The 6000-nt window shown below is 39.9% G+C and overlaps 1 long non-coding RNA gene across 1 annotated transcript in view; it reads left to right on the top strand.

The window, feature by feature from the left end:
- Nucleotides 1–6000, top strand: part of LOC134295347 (uncharacterized) — a 14061-nt gene extending 8061 nt beyond the window's left edge. The window contains exons 2-3 of the long non-coding RNA XR_010001891.1: nt 441–579; nt 2950–6000. This is a non-coding gene — a long non-coding RNA (uncharacterized LOC134295347). The remainder of the gene's footprint in view (nt 1–440; nt 580–2949) is intronic.

Below are 6000 nucleotides of genomic sequence, written 5' to 3' on the forward strand. Positions count from 1 at the left end.
GAGACAAGATATATGCTCCAGAAACCTTGTCTCAAGGATCTATGAGTCCCTCCCTCCCCCCTCCCTCCCTCCTTCCCTCCCTTTCTTTCTGTCTTTCTTTCTTTCTTTCTTTCTTTCTTTCTTTCTTTCTTTCTTTCTTTCTTTCTTTCTTTCTTTCTTTCTTTCTTTCTTTCTTTCTTTTCTTCCAGAGTGTATCATGTACGCAGAAAAACATAATAAATATTAGGGTGTAAAAGGTAAAAGTTTTCCCCTGACATTAAGTCCAGTTGTGTCCGACTCTGGGGGTTGGTGCTCATCTCCATTTCTAAGCCAAAGAGCCGGCATTGTCCGTAGACACCTCCAAGGTCATGTGGCTGGCATGACTGCATGGAGCACTATTACCTTCCTGCCGGAGCAGTACCTATTGATCTACTCACATTTGCATGTTTTCAAACTGCTAGGTTGGCAGAAGCTGGAGCTAACAGCCGGCGCTCACTCCACTCCCCGAATTTGAACCTGGGACCTTACGTTTTGCAAGTTCAGCAGTTCAGCGCTTTAACACACTGTGCCACCTAAGGCTCCAGTGTTAATTTTTAAATTGTAAGTCTATCTAATTTGTAAGTTTTGTATATATGAACAGATATTATGAAACAAGGGGGGCACACAAAAACTTAAGAATCAAAACTCACCCAAAAATTTTTTGTTTAAATTCTGTAATGCTCAGAAGTCAGCTTCATTTTCAACATGAATGAGGTGAAGTCAAATAGGTTGCCATTCCTCTTTAAATTAAGAAGAGATGAGCTGCCTCTTGCCATGAAGAAAGGAAAGCAGCAGCGTGGGATGAGCTGAGTGAGCTGGGAAAGAGACTGAGAGAGCACAGAATTCTGGGAAGTGTAGTTTGGGAAGGCGATGAGCTCTATAATAAGGGATTCAAAAGGCCCTGCCCTAAACTACATTTCTCAGAATTCTGCTCAGCATCAGAAAGTCCCAATTAGGATAGGAGAGAGATTTGTCCCTCCTAATAGTAGCCAGCCAGAGTTCCAATAAATTGTTGAATCTACAAAGAGGGGGAATGAATACTAATAAGGAAATCTGTTCTGGGTTGGGAAGAAATCCCAAGTTCTATTGATTAAAGACATTTGATGAGATAGCTGCTGTGGCTTAAAAAATATGTTTGTCAAAACTTTAAAAAAACTTCCCAAAAATCAGTAGATGTATGAATATTTCTGAAACTTGGGGGAAACAATCCCCTGTTATCTTGTGTCATTGTATAGACAACTCAAGGAAATAGCTTTTGTTGTTTTTAAAAAATGTTGTTTGTTAAAACTTTGAAAATTCCTCAAAAATCCGTGGATGAGTGAAACGTTTCAAAACTGGCTAGACTGAACCACCGTGGATATTAAGATCTTCCTGGGAGGCCCTGCTCTCAGTCCCGCCACCATCACAGGCACGATTGGTGGGGATGAGAGAGAAGGCCTTCTCAGTGATTCCCCCCCCCAGGCTATGGTACTCCCTCCCTGCGAGATCATCCCCCTTTCTCCTGTCCTTCAGAAAGACGGTAAAGACCTGGCTGTGGATCAAGCCTTTGGATCAGTGCAATGAGGCAATAATAGGAAACCTACTTCGCTGACCAGAGCCAGCATGGTGTCCTGAGTTGGTTTAAATAGCTGATTTTAAAATAGATAGAACTGATTTTAATGTTTAATGTTTAATGTTTTTAATGTTTAATGTTTATGTATATTTATAGTTAATGTTTCATCTTGGAATGCTTGCTGTATATATGTTGTGCTCCGCCCTGAATTCCCTTCGGGGTGAGAAGGGCAGAATATAAATGTTTTATATAAATAAATAAATAAATAAATAAATAAATGTGTTCTATAACCGTAACAAGTTTCATGCCAATAGCTCTAACAATGAGGGAGAAAGCAGCCCACGAAGTTTCCCTGTTGGCACAATTACCTAACAAAAAGTAACGAAAAAGTAATTAATTCGTTATAATTATGATATCGACCCAGTCCAATTTCAGAAACACTTTAGACAATACCCCCCCCCCCCCCCCCCCCCCGCTCACTAATTTTGAAATGAGTATTGAAACATTTTTTCTCATTGATCGCTCAAGCCTAATAAATATTATATCTTTTAGCTACATGTGTGCACACAAGTTCAGGCTTAGCTTCATATACAGCTGCTGGCATACTTCTAAATGTAAAGGCATAAAGATATTGTTTATCATCATCAATAGTTCCTGTTCTTCCTGGTTAGCTTCTTGTTTGCTTGATTTCTCTCTTCTTCAGCCATCTGTTGTTTGCACATAGAAGCCAAGATACTGTAGTTTCTGGAATTCAGTGAGACAGAAGTTGCTTTATAAAACAGAAATCCCCAAATAACATAGATGGGAATGGAGAAGCCCAATTCAGTTCTCAATTTAACTGTTGGGATCAGTTTGCAAGCTGGTGACTGAGGCCCCTACTACACTGCCATATAATCCAGATTATCAAAGCAGATAATTTACACTCCCATATAATCTGGATTTTATATTGCAGTGTAGAAGGGGCCTTAATCAGGAGCTGCCCCTGATCACCATTATTCTTCTCAGATTGGGGTTGCAGCACTGATGCTCTTCTCTCAGTATATAAAGTGCCAAGTAGACCAGCAGTCATGTATTGTGGCCCCTACTCATGTTTGTCTCTTGCTCCTATTGTTACTGTCTGAAAGCAGTCACAGTCTATTGCTAAAGACCTTGATGGGCTACCATACATACTGGACTGTGACTGGATGGTAAAGTTACAGAACAATTCTAAAATACAGCATTTTGTGTTTAGCTCAATACTCTGCAACTTGCAACTTGTTCCCCTCACTTTCTGATAAAAATGTTTTTATTCTAGCCCTCCCCTCAATCAAAGTGGTGTTGCCAGATCAAATGTTTAAAACATTTTGGTATTCATTTTTGTTTTCTTTTCATTTTGGCAGAGCTACGCTGTATAGAAAGGAAATGATTCTGCACCTTCCTCTCAATTCTGTGAAGATACAATGTTCCGGTACAAAAGGGATTGCCTGGAAAAACAAACACATGTTGAAAAACAAGCTTTATCAGCTGGCTCTGGCTCAGTTACAGTTAATGGTTTCATAACCAAATCTTGTCCATCATTGTCAGGAAGCCTGGAAGGCTCTCACTGACTTACAGAACAAGAATGTGCAGAATAATATTGATCTAATTCTTTTTCTCAGGTTTGTAAGGAAGGAAAGTGTTTGATGGGAGCCATGTGCATTGTGTCCTGGACAGTATCTTCTCCTCTTGTGTTGAACTTGTGTTGTGCTGGTTTCTATTGTATAGTCTGGTATAGTGTTCACATACACAGAAAAAAAGTCTTTTAGTCCAAAAGGCAGCTCCCATCCCCCAATCTGTATGAAAGAAAACTATTTGGATTGAAGTGTACTCCCTTCAGTACCTTCTCCATTCCCCATAGGTTATATTTTCGATTTGTGTTGTTGAAGGCTTTCATAACCAGAATCACTGCATTATTGTGAGTTTTCTGGGCTGTATGGCCATGTTCTAGAAGCATTCTCTCCTGATGTTTCACCCACATCTATGGCAGGCATCCTCAGAGCTTGAGGGGTATGTTGGAAACTCAGTTTCCTTCCATCCTCAACCTCTGAGGATGCCTGCCATAGATGTGGGTGAAACGTCAAGAAAGAATGCTTCTAGAACATGGCCGTATAATCTGGAAAACTCACAACAACCCATATTTTGGATTGATTCATATTATATATTATTCCACAATATACAGTTATACATGTGAACCAAGTTGCAATTAGCCCATTTGCAGTTCTTTAGTGTATTAGGCTGTTCAATAATTAAGTGATTTTTTCCTAAAGCCTTTAACATTTTTTCTCTTTTGCCTTTCATTTTGTTACAGAAAATTTTTGAATTTAAAAAAAACTCCATCAAAATTTAGGAAATCATTCAGCCTTTAATTTTAGCATGCTGCAGAATGGAGAAAATAAGCCCTTGAAAAAGTTTATAAGGTGCCTTTTTTCTAAACTACAGCAATATGAACAGGAATTTATAACCTTGTATATTTACATAAATGCTCTGTTGATTGGCTACAGCAAATAGCATTATAAGACAACCTTATTATGCATATTCATAAATAATTCAGATAAATTAAAGCTTGTACAACAGTTGCACCTGTACTTTGGGAAGTCTGACTTGGCCATGGTAGTCCACGCTCTGGTTACATCCTGTATAGACTACTGCAATGCGCTCTATGTAGGGTTGCCTTTGAAGACTGTCCAGAAGTTTCAATTGGTCCAATGGGCAACAGCCAGATTGCTCACTGGAGCGGGGTACAAGGAGCACACAACCCCCCTGTTATGCCAGTTCCACTGGCTGCCAGTCTGCTTCCAATCTCAATTCAAAGTGCTGGTTTTAGCCTATAAAGCCCTAAACAGTTCAAACCCAGCTTACCTGTCTGGACATATCTCCCTCTATGAACCACCTCGGAGGTTAAGATCATCCAGAGAGGCTTTGCTCTCGGTCCCACCTCCTTCATAGGCACGACTGGTGGGAACGAGAGACAGGGCCTTCTCAGTGGTGGCTCCTCGACTGTGGAACTCCCTCCCCAATGAAATTAGATCAGCACACTCCCTTCTGGCCATCAGAAGAAAGGTAGAAACTTGGCTATGGGACCAGGCCTTCAGACAATAAGCAAAAGGAATGATCAGAGATTATGTGCAATAGATTGATATTGGAATGGCCCTGGACTTTGATTTTTTGGACTATGTGATTTTAATGTTTAAATTATTATGCTTTTAACTCTATGCTTTAATGTTAATGTAATTGTGTTTTTTATTATTCAATCGATAGTTGTATTTTATTATTGTTGGGTAGGCATTTAACTGGAGCCCCCGATGGTGCAGCTGATTAAACCGCTGAGCTGCTGAACTTGCTGACCATAAGGTCGGTGGTTTGGAGAGTGGGGTGAGCTCCCGCTGTTAGCCCCAACTTCTGCCAAGATCAATAGATACCACTCCAGTGGGAAGGTAATGGCGCTCCATGCAGTCCTTTGAAGACTCCATGCAACGGACGCTTCACATGACCTTGGAGGCGTCTACATACACACAATGACGGCTCTTTGGCTTAGAAATGGAGATGAGCATCCACCCCCAGAGTCCGATACGACTAGACTTAATGTTGGGGGAAAACCTTTATCTTTACCTAGGCATTGAATTTTGTCATAATATGTTTGGAAACCACTTTGAGTCCCCCATCCAGAGTGAGAAAAGCAGCATACAACTGAAGTTAATACTACTACTACTACTACTACTACTACTACTAATAATAATAATAATAATAAAAGATAACAAGAATTTAACATAGAAGTAGCTATGAATATTTGTATGTAATGAAGACCCTTTTTAATGTTGGTTTGTAGGAGGCAGAAGTCTTTTTCTGTTTGCATTAGGCAGTGTGAAAGGAATGTCTTATCAGACACTTTTCAGGCTCCTTGTTCATTAACTCTGTGCTTTCCTAACTGCCTTGACTGAGTAAGAAAACAGTTTCCCCCCCTCTTTGCTTTCTTTACAAAATGGGGATAGCATGGATCATCAAATCTCACCCTCTTTGTAGCAAACAGAAATGTAAAGTCACAGTGCTATCACCTCTTCCTCTCCTTTCTCACTCCACTGTAATTGTACAAGGCCCCATCTACACTGCATATAATGCAGTATCTGAAATGTAATTGTACTGCATTCTGAAACTACATTATATGGCAGTGTAGGCTCATATTATCCAATGCAGTGAAACTGCATTCCGAAACTGCGTTATATGGTTGTGTAGATGGGGCCTAAGATAGGTGCAGAGAAGAATTGCCTTGTTAGATACCTGGTAATTAAAACAGCAGATTCCAGATATTGTATTTGGGATTCCTTGGTTCCTGTGTGTAATTTGCTTTACTTCCTAAATTGTATTTGGTATCTATTAGAAGTGGTGAGAATAAAAGAGAGATGCTGATGATTTGA

Source organism: Anolis carolinensis, chromosome 1, assembly GCF_035594765.1.
Source record: "Anolis carolinensis isolate JA03-04 chromosome 1, rAnoCar3.1.pri, whole genome shotgun sequence".
Lineage (NCBI taxonomy): Eukaryota > Metazoa > Chordata > Lepidosauria > Squamata > Dactyloidae > Anolis > Anolis carolinensis.